This window comes from Rhinolophus sinicus, linkage group LG12, assembly GCF_036562045.2.
Source record: "Rhinolophus sinicus isolate RSC01 linkage group LG12, ASM3656204v1, whole genome shotgun sequence".
Taxonomy (NCBI): Eukaryota; Metazoa; Chordata; class Mammalia; order Chiroptera; family Rhinolophidae; genus Rhinolophus; species Rhinolophus sinicus.
In genome coordinates this window covers 29261773-29278553 of record NC_133761.1, presented here as the reverse complement: position 1 = coordinate 29278553, position 16781 = coordinate 29261773, and the positions used below count along the sequence as shown (strand labels likewise).

The following is a 16781-nucleotide window of genomic DNA, read 5'->3' as shown; positions in this document are numbered from 1 at the left end:
AAACATTCACTGTATTGTTTGATCGCACCTCTGCAAAAGCAAAAGGAAAGATAAAAGGAAAGTAAGTCCTATCATCCAGCAATCATGTCTGGCATTTTTTATGGTATTAAAGGGAAGAGGACAACTTAAGAAGTGGAATACATGTGAAATTAACCTTTATTGAAAGTTGAGAAAAAATAGAGAAACCTAGAATTCTGGCAGCACAGTCCTATCATTGCACCATAAGATACTAAAAGTTGGGATGATTCAATAGTTGAGAGTCTCTTGGCAAGAACTTTAACAAAGAGATGGGTCCTCTCTAGGACCGTTTGGGCCAGATTTTGAAGCATCAGTAGAAGTTTCATGTAGGAACCTGTTGCTTGAGCTAAAACAAGGTGAAATGCAAGACAAAACTGCTCCTAGGAAGCAGGCTTCATAGGTCTAAGAAATTCTTTTATAAGAGGAAGCTACAAAAAAAATTCCTGCTTCAAGAAAGAGTTAAGGTTTTTTAGTGCAGGCACAAAAGAGATTAAAGAACAATTTGAAAATAAATTTAAATATGCATATCATTGATAACTGTTCAATTAAATTCAATAATTTAACAGAAAATTCATTTAAATGCCTTAATTTTGTGCACTATATCCTGGTTTATTCTTAAAGTAGGGTTATCTTCACAACATTTTGACTTTGAAATATCTTAATTTCATTATTAAAAGCACAGTTAGCTAAAAAGAAAGAAAGGAAGGAGGGAGGGAGGGAGGGAGGGAGGGGGAGAGAGGGGGAGAGAGAGAGAGAGAGAGAACACGAAAGAAAGAAAGAAAGATGATTATATAAAACACCACTTCTCAAATATTCAAGTGCAAAAGAATCCCTTTGTGGATCTTGTTAAAATGCAGATTCTGATTCATCAGGTCCGAGGGTGGGACCTGGGACTCCCCATTTCTAATGAGTTCTCAGGTGAAGTTGATGCTGCTGGCCCCTATGCTACTCCTGGAATAGCAAAGATGTAGAGGTTAAATATATCCAAGCTCAAAGTTGAGATGACTGCTCCTGAGATGGCTCAGGAATCATTAAGATCTATCTGGAACTATGATGATGTACTACTCCTTGGTCTCACGGACATCTGGAGTTCTTTAGGACCTTTCATTACACATCCCTTTTCTGAAAAGCAACAAACCTCCAAAGTGTGTGTCATGCTGTCTCTGTCTTGTCTTCTTTTCATTGGTCTCCCTTTCTCAGCTCCTTCTCATGGAAGCAATTATGGCAGAGAGAGGCGATCTTCCTCTTTCCCTTACCCTAGACATCCAAATCGAGCTCTCTATTGCACTATTCCTGACACTGCAGGAAGGTATTTCCTGAGAAGGAAAAAAGAGGAATGCCAAGTACAGCCAACCTAAGAGAAGAAGAAAATTTTAATCCTCTCAGTTTTCCCATTAAGTTTTGGATTGTGGTTTTATTGCCTTCTTTTGATTCAGCTTTCATCTATTTCTGACCAGCATTTTTATTTACAACCAAAATTTCTCTTTCAGACTAGTATCTCCTGAAAACCTGCAACACAGTTCTGCAAGGTGAAAGATAACATGAGTGCGGCCATATTAAATAGAGCCAGAGCAGCCATTTCAGAGGAACTGTCCCACACATCTCGTTTTCTTTATCTTCTGAATTGGACCAAAACACCAACATTCAAGACTTCAGCAAGAATGAGAATATCCTGTTTGTAAGGACATGAAACTGGCCTTTGCCAATGACTGAAATGCTAACTAATCGATGAAGTACAAAGCTAGTCTTTTGCCTGATGACTGAATTGCAAGCCAATCTATGAAGTACAAATCTAATCTTATCTCATCTAGCACCAATGAATTCTTCTTTAACACAATTCACTTCATCTTCCTCCCTTTTTCCCCACAAAACCCCTGAGCCCCTCTCCTGCAGGGAAGTGGGGACATTTATTTGGGTTTCTACTTGAATTTATTCTTCCCAATTTGCAATTCCTTTGATTCAAAATAAATGCTTTTTGTTCAATTATTGCCTCCTAGATTTTTAGGTTAACACCATCCACGTAAGATACAGAAAGCCACAGAGAATATCACTTCCATCCTGACAATGAGAAAGGCTGCATTATCAACAAAATCATAACTTGTATTGAGCCCATCAGAGAGCTAAGGTTTCAAGACAACCAGTGAACTAATTTAGAGAATTAGTCTGTCACCTTTGACAAAGCACAGCAGGAAGAAGTGGCCGTCATAAAAGCAGGTAAGAAGAAAACAGTTGAAATTTTAATGAATTCTTAAAAGGCAAGTGTGGGCGAGCATGAAGTGTAGAATTTCTGGAAGCCTCTCTCAAGATTTTCTTCTACGGGGGTCTCCAATTGGTGTTTGTGAGAAGGATGACGGCAGGGTCAGAGACTGAACAGTGCTCCCTATAGTGGAGCAGAGGCAAGAAACTCTCGTCCATTACCCAGAATGTCATTTCACGTTAAGCAAAAGCTTTAAACCACTGGGAGAAGAGTAGAAAACATTCCCTCTCCAAAGGTCCAAACAGAGATCCACTGATTCATGGGAAGGGTAGAAATAAGAGCCATCTGCCCTGATGGGAGGACAAGAAACATTCAGTATCAAAATCCTGCAGTGACACAAAGAAGAGCTCTGCTACCATTAGGGAGGAGTAGTAAACTTTCCCACTCAAGACACCCACAGATATAAGGCAGAGATTGGCTGCCATGAAGAGGAGCAAGAACATAGACAAAACCCTGGTCCTAAAGCCCAGACCCACAGGGTGTGGGGACAGAGCCAGGAGTGCAGTTTCCAGGCTCTCGGCCTCACGTGGAAAGGTGCTGGCTCAGGTAGTAAACGGCCATCAACTGTGATTGGATGGCCATCAGCTGTGGCTAGTCGGCCGTCAGCTGTAACCAGTGAGCCATTGGCCACTAATATAACTGCCGTGGCTACACTAGCAGAAAATGGGGGGCTAGCAAGAAGATGGTGGCTGAGCTAGCAAGAGCGGATTGCAGTTAGCACGGCGGACTGCAGCTAGAAGTGAGGATGGTTGGCAGAGAGAAGCAGATGGCAAGTTGCGAATAGTGTGGCTCCTGCTTCCTGTGTCTCCAACCCAGCCACCAGTGAGAATATAGTGGTATGACGCCCCTATCTATGGCTCTGTGGGTGTTCCTGTTTGGCCTCATCATATCCTGCATTCTTGAGTGGGGAGCGGGAGATGAGACCCCGCGTGCCACCCCACGTGACACAGGGCCTGCCCAAGATTGAAGCTGGATCAGGACAACTGAGAATCCCACCACTGTGGCCACAGCTTTGCACTGAGCAATGAAGAAGAGCAGTCTGCTGCTAGGAGAGGAGCACAAACATGGAGAGAGATCTCCTCAGTGAAGCAAGTGTGGAAGGTCTGCTGAAAGCTGAGGATGGAGTTTGCACATGAGAAAAACCCTGTGGGCCACCCAATCGCATTATGCATACAGTAACTACAGGCCACCACTGGAGAACTTGGCAGTCTGGTGGGCTGAACATACATAACAGTATCCTGTTAGCGTAACTAACAAAATTGATTCAACCCTCTCACATCAACAGACTTACAAAAGAAGTGTGCCCTTTTCTGGGAAGCAGTATTAGTATATTTACTTCATTGTCTATGGTTTGTCTACTAATAAGGTCCAACATAAACTCAAAATTATGAGACATTCATAAAACCAAGGGAAAATAACCTGCTGTTAAGATAAAGAAAGTAACCAACAGAATAAGACAGAAATGACTCAGGTATTGGAATACTCAGGCAGAGACTTTAAAATAGCTATGATTAATTTGTAAAAGGCTCATGTGGAAAAGAAGAATAAAATTTAGCAAAAGGTGGAGAGTTTGAATAGAGACATGAAAACTCTAAGAAAGAATTAAACAGAAATTCTAGAAATAAAAATACAATATCAGAAGTGAAGAATTCCCTTGACAGGCTAATGAGGAGACAGGACACAGTTAAAGCAAAGAATCAGTAAACTTCCCATTGTGTGTTCATCACCCAGAAAGAAAAAAAAAGAATCAGTAAACTTAAAGGTAGATCTATAGAAATTATGCAAAGAGAAAGGAGAATTTTTAAAAAGTATCCAACAGCTGTAGAACAATATCAAACAGCCTAATATGCATGTAATTATAGTACCAGAAGGAGAGGAGAGAGAGAAAGGTGCCAAGGTATTTAAAAGAGGAAAAGGCTAGCCTTTTCAACATATGGTGCTGGAAAATGTGGACATCTATATAAAAAATGGAACCTTGACCCGTATCTCACCTTAGATACAAAAATTACCTCAAAAAGTATCATATAACTAAATGTAAATCTTAAAACTATAAAATTTCGAAAAACAAGAACATCTTTGTATTCTTGGTTTTAGCAAGGAATTTTTAGGACACAAAACTGCTATCCATCATAGAAAAAAATTAATAAATTGAACATCGTGAAAATTAAAAACTTTAGCTTTTGAATAACACTTTTAAGAGTATAAATAACAAGCCAGACTGGGAAAAGGTATTTGCAAAGCACACATTTGATAAAGGGTCTTTACCCAGAATATATTCTATTATAGTTCAGTAATAGAAAAGTAGATAACTTAATTTTTTAAATGAGTGGATGATTTGAACAGACACTTCACCAAAGAAGCACATGAAAAGATATTTAACATCATTAAGAAAATGATAATTAAAGCTATAATGAGATAACACTATAGATCAACTCAAAATTACAGAGGCTGATAACACCAAGTGCTAAAGAGGTTGTGGAGTAATGAAAATTTCATATATTGCTGATTGGAATGTGAAATGGCACAGTCATCTAAAAACAGCTGGAGGGATTTTTCAAATGTCAAATATATATGTACTTGCTACACTTAACCATATGACTCAATAATCATATTCCCAGTAATTTACCCCCCAAAATTAAAGATAGATTAAAGATTAAAACATATATTCATACAAACCCCTATTAATGATTATAGTAGCTTTATTCAAAATGTAAATAACCCACCTGTTCATCAATTGGTGAAAGGATAAATAGATTGTGGTATATCCACACAATGGAATTCTACTCAGCAATGAAAAAAAACAAACTACTGGTACTGGCGACAACATGAATGAATATCAGAAACTTTATGCTACATGAAGGAAGTCTGAAACAAAAGGCTACAACTATATGACTCCACTGATATATTCTGAAAAAGAAAACATCTAGGGACAGAAATCAGATCAGTGGTTGTCAAGGGTTAGAGGCAGGAGTCGATTTGCTACAAAGGAGCACTTTTTCAAGGGTTAGACATGTTCTGCATCTTGACTGTGGTGGTAGTTACATGACTACACACATTTGTCGAAACTTATCAAACCATAAATTTCAAGAGAGTGAATTTTACTGTGTATTAATTATACCTCAGTAAACCTAGCCAAAATAAACAATAGACAAATAGTGCTATAACCAAAGGATGGTGATTGGTCAAGTATGTATCCACATGGAAAAAAATAATCTTGACCCTCTATCTCACATCATACACAACAAAACCAATGCCAGATATACTGTACATCAAAACATAAAAGTAACATAATACAGCTTTCAGAAGAAAACATAAAACTTCCTTGTGATCTTGAAATAAGGCCAAGATTCTTAAATAGGATATAATAGTGTTCAACACAAAGGAAAAAATAGGTAATTTATACTATTTGAAAGAATTTATGTTCATAAAAGGAGAGTGAAAAGGTAAACCACAGAATTAAAAAATATTTACAATATACAGAGGGTGCCAAAAAAGTGTATACACATTTTAAGAAATAAAAAAACTGTATTAAAATTGTAACACTCAATATGTACCGATAACAAAAGATGAATACAAGTCACGTTTGACTTCTGCAATTACAAGAGGTGCTCAAAGTGGTTACCATCAGTGTAATTTTAACAGTTTTTTCTTTCTTAAAATGTGTATACATTTTTTTGGTACCCTCTGTATGTCCTACCAAGGCCTCAAATTAAAAATACATATTATTTAAAATATCTATAACTCAGTAAGGAAGACAATTAAATATGACAACACAATTTTTTTTCCAAAAGACTTGAATAAGCATTTCACTTTTTTTTTAAGACTTGAAAGGGCTTTTCACAAAACAAGATATGCAAATGGTCAATTAACATAGGAAAAAGTGCCCAACTTCATCAGCCTATGGGAAATACAAATTAAAACTGCAATATGATACTATTGCATACCCATGAAACGAGCTTAAATGAAAAATCAAACAAAAATCAGAAATATTTTTTATTGGAAAGGATATGGAGCAATCAGAACCGTCATCTCCTGGCTGGCATGTAAGATTTTAAATTAATACAACCATTTTGGAAAACCGTTTGATAGTATCTGCTAAAGCTAAACATCTACCAACCCCATGACCCAGAGACTCCCCTCCTATATACATACCCAACAGAAATGTGTACATATAACCAAAAATAAAACTTACCAAAAATGACTCAAGAAAATATGGAAAACCTAAATATATCAGAAATTAAATCAGTAGGTTAAAAAACCTACCCTCGAAGAAAACACCAGGCCTAAATTGTTTTGATTTCATATTCCAACATACATTTAAGGAACAAGTAATTCCAATATTTTGAAAACCATTCCTGACAAGGAAAATACCAGAAAGGGAAATTTTATCCAATCTTAGGACTAAAACTTAGGAAACTAAGTCTAACTAAGTCTAGAAAAGATAATGCATAAGGACCAAGTTGGTTTTATCTCAGCAATGCAAGGTAACTTAACATTAGAGAATAAACTAATGTAAATTACTATGAACAGATGAAGGAAAAAATCGTTTGATCATTTCAGTAGATTAGAAAAGCATTCAATGAAATTAACATCCAGGTGAACTAATTTACTCTTAGCAAACTAGAAATAGAAGAGAAACTTCTTAATCTGATACAGACTATTATTAAAGTAACTTCATCAAATGATGTACCATAATTGATTTGCTAAAATTTGCCTACATTGGATGTTTAGATTCTCTCCTCTTGGTTTTGTTGTGTTTGGCTATTATAATTTATGCTGCGATTAACATCTTTGTGCATGTTTATCAAGTTGCCTAAACTCTCTCTGTCTCAATTTCCTCATATATAAAATGAAAATAAAATAGCCCATAACTCACAGGGCTATTGAAGGATTAAATGAGATGCTGGAATTAGGTCTTAGAGAGTCTTGGAAGAGAAGCATCTATAAATAACTCTGAGGAAAACATCTTCTGTATTTACCTGGTAGCCGATCTCTCAAAACACACTGCAGGCTCAAGTCAGAAGAAGTCACTCTGTCAAAAACAAAGAAAGTTATTGTCTTAGGTTATCAGGATCTAAGGATATAATATCAGAGGAATGCAATCAGTGATGAGGATTACTGCTTGCTCCCAGGTTCCCTTGCATCATTTGATATCTTCTGCCCATCTCAGCTTCCATCCCTCTACAGGGGAGAATGACTACTGTCATGCTCCCTTCGTCTGCCCTTATCTACAGCACTCCATTTTTGCACAGCGGCCAGAATGATAATTCTAAAATCTGAGCATGACAGACACGTATCCCTCCTAAAACCCCTTCCACAACTTCCTCTTGGGATAAAGCCCAAGCCTTGCCATGACTTTTAAGGCCCTTTGTCTTCTGATGCCAACCTACTTCTCCAGCCTTGTCTCTCGTCTTGGTACCATTGTCTGCGCTCCAGCTACACTGGACTTCCCTCAGCTCCTCACTGCTAGCAACGTCCCAGCTTTCATACACACTTCTCCTTCTGCCAGGACTGCCTTCCGCCTTTCCCTCTCACCTCCACCTGGCTGACTCCTACTTGTCCTTCCATTGGCCCCTTAAGTGTCACTTCTTCAGTCAGGCTCTCTGTTCCCCACGATCACCTTAAGCTACCCTATTTACACTTCTAAAGAAGCCTTCATGTCTTGTGTCATCACTCGTGCAACTACTTATTCAATATGTCTTATCTTCCTTGTGAGCCCAGGGATCATGTCTGTTGTGTTTACTGCTGTGTCTTCAAGCCTAGCCCAGCACTGGTCTCACAGTCGATGCCTAATAAATATTTAGTGAGGAAAAGAATTAGTAAAATTCATTCCTCAGTGCTTAGCTTTCCAAATCATCTTTTGATTTCATACTAATCATTTGATAGACTTCCTACTTCACTACTATATTTCACTGATTGTCAAATTCACTGATTATAAGAGACAATGCTATTTTATATAACAATAAGAAAAAACGGCTGCAAATTAAACTGTCACACAACACTAAGATTTAGAATTTTTATTTTTTACTTATTGAAAGAGCTCTATTCGACTTATTTAGACATGGATTTTATTAGATTCATAAAGACGAAAATATAAAATAAATTGGTTAGGTATTCCAATTTCATGTGGTTTAGATATCACATTCAGAACCCACTCTTCTGAATCACTTTTGACGCAGGATTCAATGACTATGTTTTTCCACACAATATTGTCCTCTGTGCCACCAAGAGCTTTAGTGATGCAGTGTTTCTTAAGAGTGCTCACGTTCTGTACTTGAGATTTTTCTTCTAAGCTTTCAATACCTTTCCACAAATGTCAAGGCTAGCAAGAAAATCTTACTAATAGGTGTCAGCAGATTTCAGTCAACATCTAAGACACATTCCCTTCTCAGAGGGCCATCAAACAGATCTCTGACTGAAACAATCGGGGTCGCAGCTGTCTTGTCATGCAACAGAACTACCAAGTTCACACATGTACAAGCAAAGCAACTACAGTACAATTACCACCGGACCAATTGCAATAGGAGATGCTTTCAGTTGTACGACCCATCTGGTATCAGAGTATTAAAATGTGAGAGAAAGAAAACATATTTTAGAAACAATGAATACAAGAGGTCAAAAAAGACTCTTCAGAGATCTTAGGAAAATTAATAAAAGGAAGAATGCAAATTCATTCTCTCTCTCTCTCTCTCTCTCTCTCTCTCACACACACACACACACACACACACACACAAACACACTCATGTTCAGAGGCATGACTAGAAATACTGACTCCTCACATGTTGGAGTGAGGACAGATATACAAGGCAGTGGCTGAGAAAAAGGTGGACGATCCAGCCAAGCCCTGGCACCAGGTGCTTCCACCCTGAAAAAAAGAAGGTGTTTCCTGACTTCCCGCTGGCCCAGTCATGCCCCCATGCACAGTGTCCTCCCAAAGGAGACAACTCTCCCTAACTACCTTTCTGACCTATTTAAATACACTTTTTTGTGGGGGGGGAAATTTTTTTTAAACATGACATCTGCCTTTTTAACAAACTTTTAAGTATATCATTGTTAACTATTGGCACAATGTTGTACATCAGATTTCTAGGACTTATTCATCTTGCATAACTGAAACTTTATACCTATTGAATAAAGATCCCCTTCCCCCAGCCCCTTTTCTGGTTCTGTGAGTCTGACTACTCTAGAGACCTTGCAGAAGTGAAATCATGCAGTACTGGTTATTTCACTTTGCACAACATCACAAAGGTTCATCCACATTATTGCATATGACAGGATGACCTTCTTTTTTAAAGCTGATTAATATTCCATGGTATGTATATGCCACATAAAATACAATTTTTAAGGACACAGTTTTTAAATAAACAGAAGTTCCTTAGAAATGTGTCATCACATCAGAGCAGAGCAGACGCTAGTGCCAGAGGTTTCCTCATGCCTAGTCCAGCATTCCAAGGCCTCAGGTCTCAGTCTGGGAATACTCAACCACGGCTGGGGAAAGCAGGAGGAAAGGGATGCCACTGGAAAAGCGAGTGGGCCTCTCTGGGCCTCAGTTTCCACATCTATAAAAATGGTCAGATACGATTAGATAATGTATCAGTTCAATGTCCCAGCATAAAAGAGATTACACACTCAAATGGCAGCTTTCATGAAGGGGATTGTTTACACAGCATGGGCCGGGTTAAGGAAACCACCAAAAGATAGTGAAGTGGGTGCCTCCCACTGGCCAAATCCAAACAGAAGCCAAAGGTCAGATAAGCTCATTGAAGTGGTCCCTGGAGACCAGCTTCCCAGGACCCAGAACTGTGGAGAACGGCGGAGAACAGGTCTGGGATGACAGAGAACATGCAGCAGAGATCATCCGTGAATACCCACAGAGCTCCAGTATTCTATGGCCATCTGGGTACAAAATTCAACTTTATTGCACCAAGAAAATAAATTCTATTCATAGCAAAAATTTGAGGAAAATCTACCAGGATGCTGTTTTGCATCATTCTATGAGCTGAGCTCAGATAATTGTACTGGTTTGCTGCTCTTGGAAACAGCACAGACTGAGAACATTACACTAAACCGTCCCTGTTTTTCTTTAACTGAACTCTTACAAATATAGTGAGTCGGTTTTGAGCTAGTAATTGATGTTTCTCATGCCGCCTCTTATCCCGAGATCTTTCCTTTCTCCAGAAGGAGGAGCCTGCAGTGTCCACGGCACTGCCTCACAGAAGAAATGTTTCAGCCGGAGCAGAGAAAAGGCTTTTTCAGTTTTTTAAAGCCCGAGAGCATGGACAACTTGACGATCCAGAACAATGCTTTGCTCCACCTGCCACCCTACACCAGACAGAAAGATGATTTTATGTCGGAGAAAAGTATGGAGAGAAAGCTAGGACTGAGTGGACATTGTGGCCCCCCACCAAGCTCACACCGCCACCGACAAGCGCCACAGGAGTTCTTTTCCTCTTCTCACTCACAGTCATTTTCAAAGCTCCCATTCTTTCCCTGGCCTGGGCCATGCTCCATGTGCCACTTTGTCCACCGCATACCCACCCTCCAGTGGCAATGAACACCCACAGGCACTCAGGAGTCACGGGGGTGCTCCGCCCTAGGACAGAGGGGCGCGATTTGGAATTTCAAGAATCAAGGATCCTTTTAAAAGTTTGATTCTGATAAATGGTTGCTTCTAAGGAATTCCCTAGGATCATCCGCCCTAAAAAGACCCAGGCAATGTGCTGACCAGTTTCTAGCATCTATCCTTTCTTGAATTTAGAGGTCATGCCATGTTCCAAAGCACATGGGTTTTGCTGCAACTGTTATACAGATGTCCAACTGGGCAGCACTGGCCATTAGAGAATTGTCCCACTGTGCTGTGAAAGCTCGCTCAGAATAGAGGGGAGTCACACTGTGTCAGAACAAAAACCCATCTGGAAAAAACAATAATAAGTTTTCCTAGTAAAACATGTCTTTTCTTCTTTCAAACGAGTTAGATTGTTTCCAAAAGGCTTTAGAAAGTGAAGGAAGACTCTTTAACTTCTGGCAAATAACAAACTAGAAGGAAGAAGAAGGCTGCCCTCCTGCCCCTTCTGATGGAGGTGAGTAGCTGGGCTGGAGAGGTCAGTGATTAGCTGGGTGACAATGGCCAAATTGCTTAACCACTCTGTGTCTCATTTTACTCATCTGCAAAAAACGCCAGGGGTTTGGATTAAGATAATTATCACAGTCCCTTCCAGCTCTAAGAATATATGACTTTCAAACCAGGAAAGGGACTTTTCAGTTCAGAGTCCAAGGATTTGCCCTTGAAAATTGACGCAAAGAAGGAAGAACTGCCGTTATCAGCCAACAGGGCTGTAGTCTGACAAATAACAGAAAAGCTGCGCTCTGTGGATCCTGTCATCCTGGCGCCTTGACATGTTATAGCTGCGGCCCCACCTCAGATGATACTATACAATGGGCTATTCCATGCATCTCAAGAATGCTCTACCATATTAGGAAATCTAATGGTTCCTCTGTAACATTGCTCAGTGCTGCTCCTGACGTGGCTGTTTCAGTCAGCTTCAAACTCAACTCTAGATGAAAATATTACAAATGGATGATTTGTCAAGTGCTAAATCTAATCCTTGCTGCCTTTTTTCCCCAGAGCCTTTAAAAAGAAGAGTGCCAGATGTTATGCTTGTATATTTAACGGGAAACTGAACGGGGGAAAAACAAAACACAGCAAGCCTAGTTGTAATATTTAACTGTTTTTGAAAGCCCACCATCCAAACATATCAGAAATAACATATTTTCAGAACGGTGACAAAGTCAAATGTCTCTCAAACACAAAAAAATCAGTTTGTCATGAGAAATCGGAATAAAGCAATCTGTCAGTTGTAAAATGCAAGTATTCCTTTATGAGTAGTTTGAATGCTTCCAACTCTCTCAATAAATACCATGTTAATATAGCAAAAATATTCAGAGGGAATTTCATCAACTTCAGAAAACATTAACTAATCACTTACTCCGGGAACACCAGGCCGCAACTCCCACAAGCACTTAGCACTTACCAGGTACAAATCTAACTCATCATCTATTGCCCAAATTGTCCCCTCCTCTTGCTGTCACTTTCCACTTATCACACCAACCGGGAACCAGAACATCACTTAATATTCGGCCTCTTCTCCTCTCATCAATAATCAAATCCTCTAGGCTGTGCCTACTGCGCATCTTTGTTTCCTGGTCTCCATCCCTACAGTCACTGCCTAGATAAAGCCTTCATCCTTTACCTACTACCAAGTACTTCCATCCTTTGCCATCTTCAATTAATTCATCCTTCCTTGAGATTTATCGTTTTCAAGTTCACATTTGACATGTCATTCCCCTGCTCATATCCACTCTTTAATGGCTCCCTGTTACTTAGAGGAAGAATACAAAATTCGACATGGTGTCCTCCCTCATACCCCACACTCCAGGCTTGTCAAATTGCTTAGTTTTCCATGATATTCAGGTCTCCATGTCTTAACCAACCACACCCTCCACACATCCCTCCACCCTTTCCATTACGTGGAAAGGCCCATGTAACAATTCTGCTTCTTTCAAGATGAAAACTCCTTATCCGGGGCCTGCATGGTCTGCCCTTATATCCCCTCACCTGGCACATCCCTCCTCCTCCAAATCCAGTGTGCTTCCCACCTCAGGGTGGTCATTTCCGCATGTTGGAGGCCCTGTCTCAACTACTCCTCACTTGTCTAACTTGAACTCATTGGTTGGGTCTCAGGTTCAACATGACTGCCTCAGAGAGAGCTTTCCCAAAAGAAAATCTGGTCCTTCTGCTACATACTCTGTGCCTTTTTCCCCCCTATTGCATTTCATCACAACTGATGGTTATATTTATTTTGTGGTTATTTATTCAAAGACCATCACACTCAATGGAGATTCACCTCTGTGAAGTAGATGGTTCAAGTCCATAGTTTATCCCCAGAGACCAGCACAGTGCCTTAGCACACAATAAACATTTTTAAACTAGTGCATGGTATCTCCAACCTCACTTCTTCTACGAATAATTCTCTGCTCACTCCCACCACGCAAGTAGAAAGAATCACTTCCTCTCCTGCAGCCCAGCTGTGCCCTGAACAGACTTAACAGAGCACCCATGAAACCTAATGCACTTCCATGTTGTTCTTCTTCTATGAGGCTATAAATTCCTTGTGGGCAAAAAGCATGTTATGTCTTTGAGGCATGTGAATCCTTAAGGCACAATAAAAAAGAATACAAAAAAAGGGACATATGTCCTCAGATATCAATCTGTGAGAGAGCTACATGAATGGCAGCAAGATAATTTTATACTTCAATTTGCATTTTAGATTTTTAAATATCAAATAACAAACATGAACCTACTATGCTTATTTACTTATGGGCAAATTCTGGCTAGAATAGGGTCAAAGGGCACAAATACCAAGGGTGCCAAAAAAATGTATACAAGTGGACACTTTGGTCAGCGTTGCTCAAGCAGTGGTTCACCATAATCAGAAGTGTCTGGATGCTGATGGTAACCACTTTGAGTGCTTCTTGTAATTACAGAAGTCAAACATGACTTGTATTCATCTTTTGTTATTGGTATAGAATATTACAATTTTAATGGTTTTTTCATTTCTTAAAATGTATATACAGTTTTTGGTACCCTCTACATATTGCTGTTGGGTACTAGAGACCCCCACCCATGTCTCTGATCTATCCCCAGCATCTAGCATAGCACCTGCGTGTTGTAGGTGCTCAATAAATGTTTGATGAATAAATGAACAAAAAAATGAATAAGAGAATGAAAAATGAATGATTCTTATCCTCAAAGAATTTACTACTTAAAGAAATAAACAGCAGACACATCAAAATTTTGAAATTGTCATAGACATCTCATATTAGGTTGAACAAAATAAAATTGCTTCTTGGGAGGGCAATTTCATATGGCTTAATCTAATATTTAAGTGCAGCAGTGTACATGCATGCATTTTTTTCATAATGTTTATTTATAACTTTTATCCATTTTTGTAAGATAAATTGTGATGTAAATAATAGATGTATATAACTAGGGCAACCATATGTTTTGGTTTGCCTGACACCATTTTTGGCTTAGGCTTATTGCCCTAGAATAATTATTTCACTATCATACTCATATTCACTATAATTATTTCATTATCAAAGTGTCCTGATCTGGATCATAAAACTCTATGATCTGCTAAAATCCTCTACGACATTCTCAGGCTGGAGATGATAGCCATAAGAAAGCTTTCTCTCTCTATGGACATTAATACTTTCTCCTGTGAATACAAAAAATGTGTATGATCAGAATAAATACTGTCTACCCACGAGGCCTCATCCTGCGGGAATGTCACACTTAGGGAAGCATAGTCCAAAAGTAACTAGTAAGTAAGCATAACCTCTACTAGTTCTTGAAGACTATTAAAGAGAATCTAATATATAACACAGCAATACTTCTTCAAAACTCCTTCCGCTCCTCTCCGAGCCCCCACATCATAGAGCTCCTGGGTGGGAGTGGGCCGGAGGGAGGACCTTCGGCCTTTCTAAAGCTCCAGGCCCAACTTCCAGAGCACACAACGCTCCTCCGCCTCTCCTTTATGCCACACCATTCGTCTAGTTCCAGATTCTTCATCATTGAATAGTAAAAAGAAGGGAACAGACCCGGCAAGGATGGAACTTTCTTTAGAGGAGAGGGGAGGAGGAGGACACTGAGTGGGTAAAGGCAAAATTCTTTGGTAGGGAGATGGGGAGGAATTTCAAACATTGCTTAATAATAAATGTGTTGCACACACACACCACAGGCAAAGAGGCTGTGCAAGATTAAAAGAGAGGAAAGACACATAATGGATCAAATGGATTCCGGATCCAAAATCAGTTTGAGGACATTTGAGTATGGACTGTATATTAGATGATTTTGTGGACTGACTGTTGTCTTAGATATGACAATGATATTGTGTTTATGTAGAAGATGGTCCCTATTCTTAGGAGAAGCATGTGAAAGTATTTAGGGATGAAGTATCATGATGTCCTCAACCTATATCAAGTGGTTCAGAAAAAGAACATGAACATTTTTCCATAAATCTTACTTAAATACAAACTCAATCCAATGTGTATATATGGAGTGAACACGAGCGAGAAAGGCCATATAGCAAAACAGGTAGTGTATTTATTATTCTGTTAATTCTTCTGTGGGTTAATTTTAAAAATGAAAGGGAATGAATAATGATAAATAGAGTCCCTTTCACACATGTACTAAATAGTCCACACAATGCCCACCTATTTCCCTTTGAAGCTCTGACTGCACTGACCCCAAAGTATGGAAACAATGTCTGCAGCCCTGTATGCTGGGAGAGATTGTTCATTAAACCCTCAGGGAACCAACTTTCTAGTGGGAAAGTAACAGCTTTGGGCAGTGCTATTAGGAGGACTGGCTCTGAGAGGAATAAAAACTAATGCCTTTAGCATTTCCTGACAGCCTCAGCAAAGTGGTCCCTGCCCCCGCATAATAAGGCAGCTCCTTTCTGCGGGTTACCTACAATATGTGGGTTACACTACCCCTCCTGCTAAATAACCAGAGAGTCAAGCATGAGTATGATGCAGCCCTAATCCTCCAGTTACGTATTACAAGGGTGACCACTTAATTTACTGTTCAAATCAAGATACTTTTAAGAGAGAAAGGGGGTGCTAACCAGACGAGGTACTAGAACACCAGTATAAACTGAGGATGTCCCAGGAACATCTGGCTTTACGACCATCCTATTTATCCCCCATGAGTGGGTTTACTAGACAAATACATAAATCATAGCCATAATATTGGTTAGCCATATAACAAAACAACACAAAGCAATTGCCATAAACAAATTACTTGGAAGTCAAAAGGAGGGATAAAGTAATTCCTTTGGAGGAATCAGGAAGAAATTCATGGAGGATGGGGAATTTCAAATTGGCCTTAAAATAATAACAGGATTTCTGTAGGTAGAGATAGAAGGGAAGGTCATTCCAAATAGAAGGAATTGTGAGAGCAAAAGCCAAAGTAGGAAAGCATGGGGTATGCCAGGGAAATTCAAGCAAGCTAATATAGGTGATCTGAAGAGGTGCCCATAGGAAAGACAAGGAGACCAGCCTGCAACAGTAAATTGTAACCTCAGTGAAAAGTGCATACTCAGTCCAAGATGCAATAGGGAGTCACTGAGGGTTTGGGGCAAGGATAGTAAATAAGATTGTAAAGGGCTTTGAATATCAGGCTAAAGACTTAAGGACAGAAAAATCAGACAGATTTCTTACAGAAGAGTCTTCTACAATAAGATGACCCATGAGGAAACCATATTATCTAGCCTACACACATGAATGATATAACTGAAAGAAAACTGTCACACACATTGTCATAAGCTTTTCACGACCATCTTTCTTCTCTCTAGTGGGTGGTTCTGTTTTATGTGCTGGGTCAAGTACTACTTCTTCTGTCAATTTTTCATCATAAACATTCTTACAGGAGCCCTATTATCAG

At 39.4% G+C, this 16781-nt stretch overlaps 1 protein-coding gene across 3 annotated transcripts in view; it reads right to left on the bottom strand.

Moving 5' to 3' along the window:
* The window catches only part of NCALD (neurocalcin delta), a 416798-nt gene that overhangs the window by 287429 nt on the left and 112588 nt on the right, over window positions 1-16781 (bottom strand). For 2 of the 3 annotated variants that reach the window (XM_074316354.1, XM_074316352.1), the window contains exon 2: window positions 7255-7307. The gene's annotated coding sequence lies outside the window, so the exon portion shown is untranslated. Of the gene's footprint in view, window positions 1-7254; window positions 7311-16781 lie in introns of those variants that run through there. The other variant, XM_074316353.1, reaches the window with a different exon arrangement.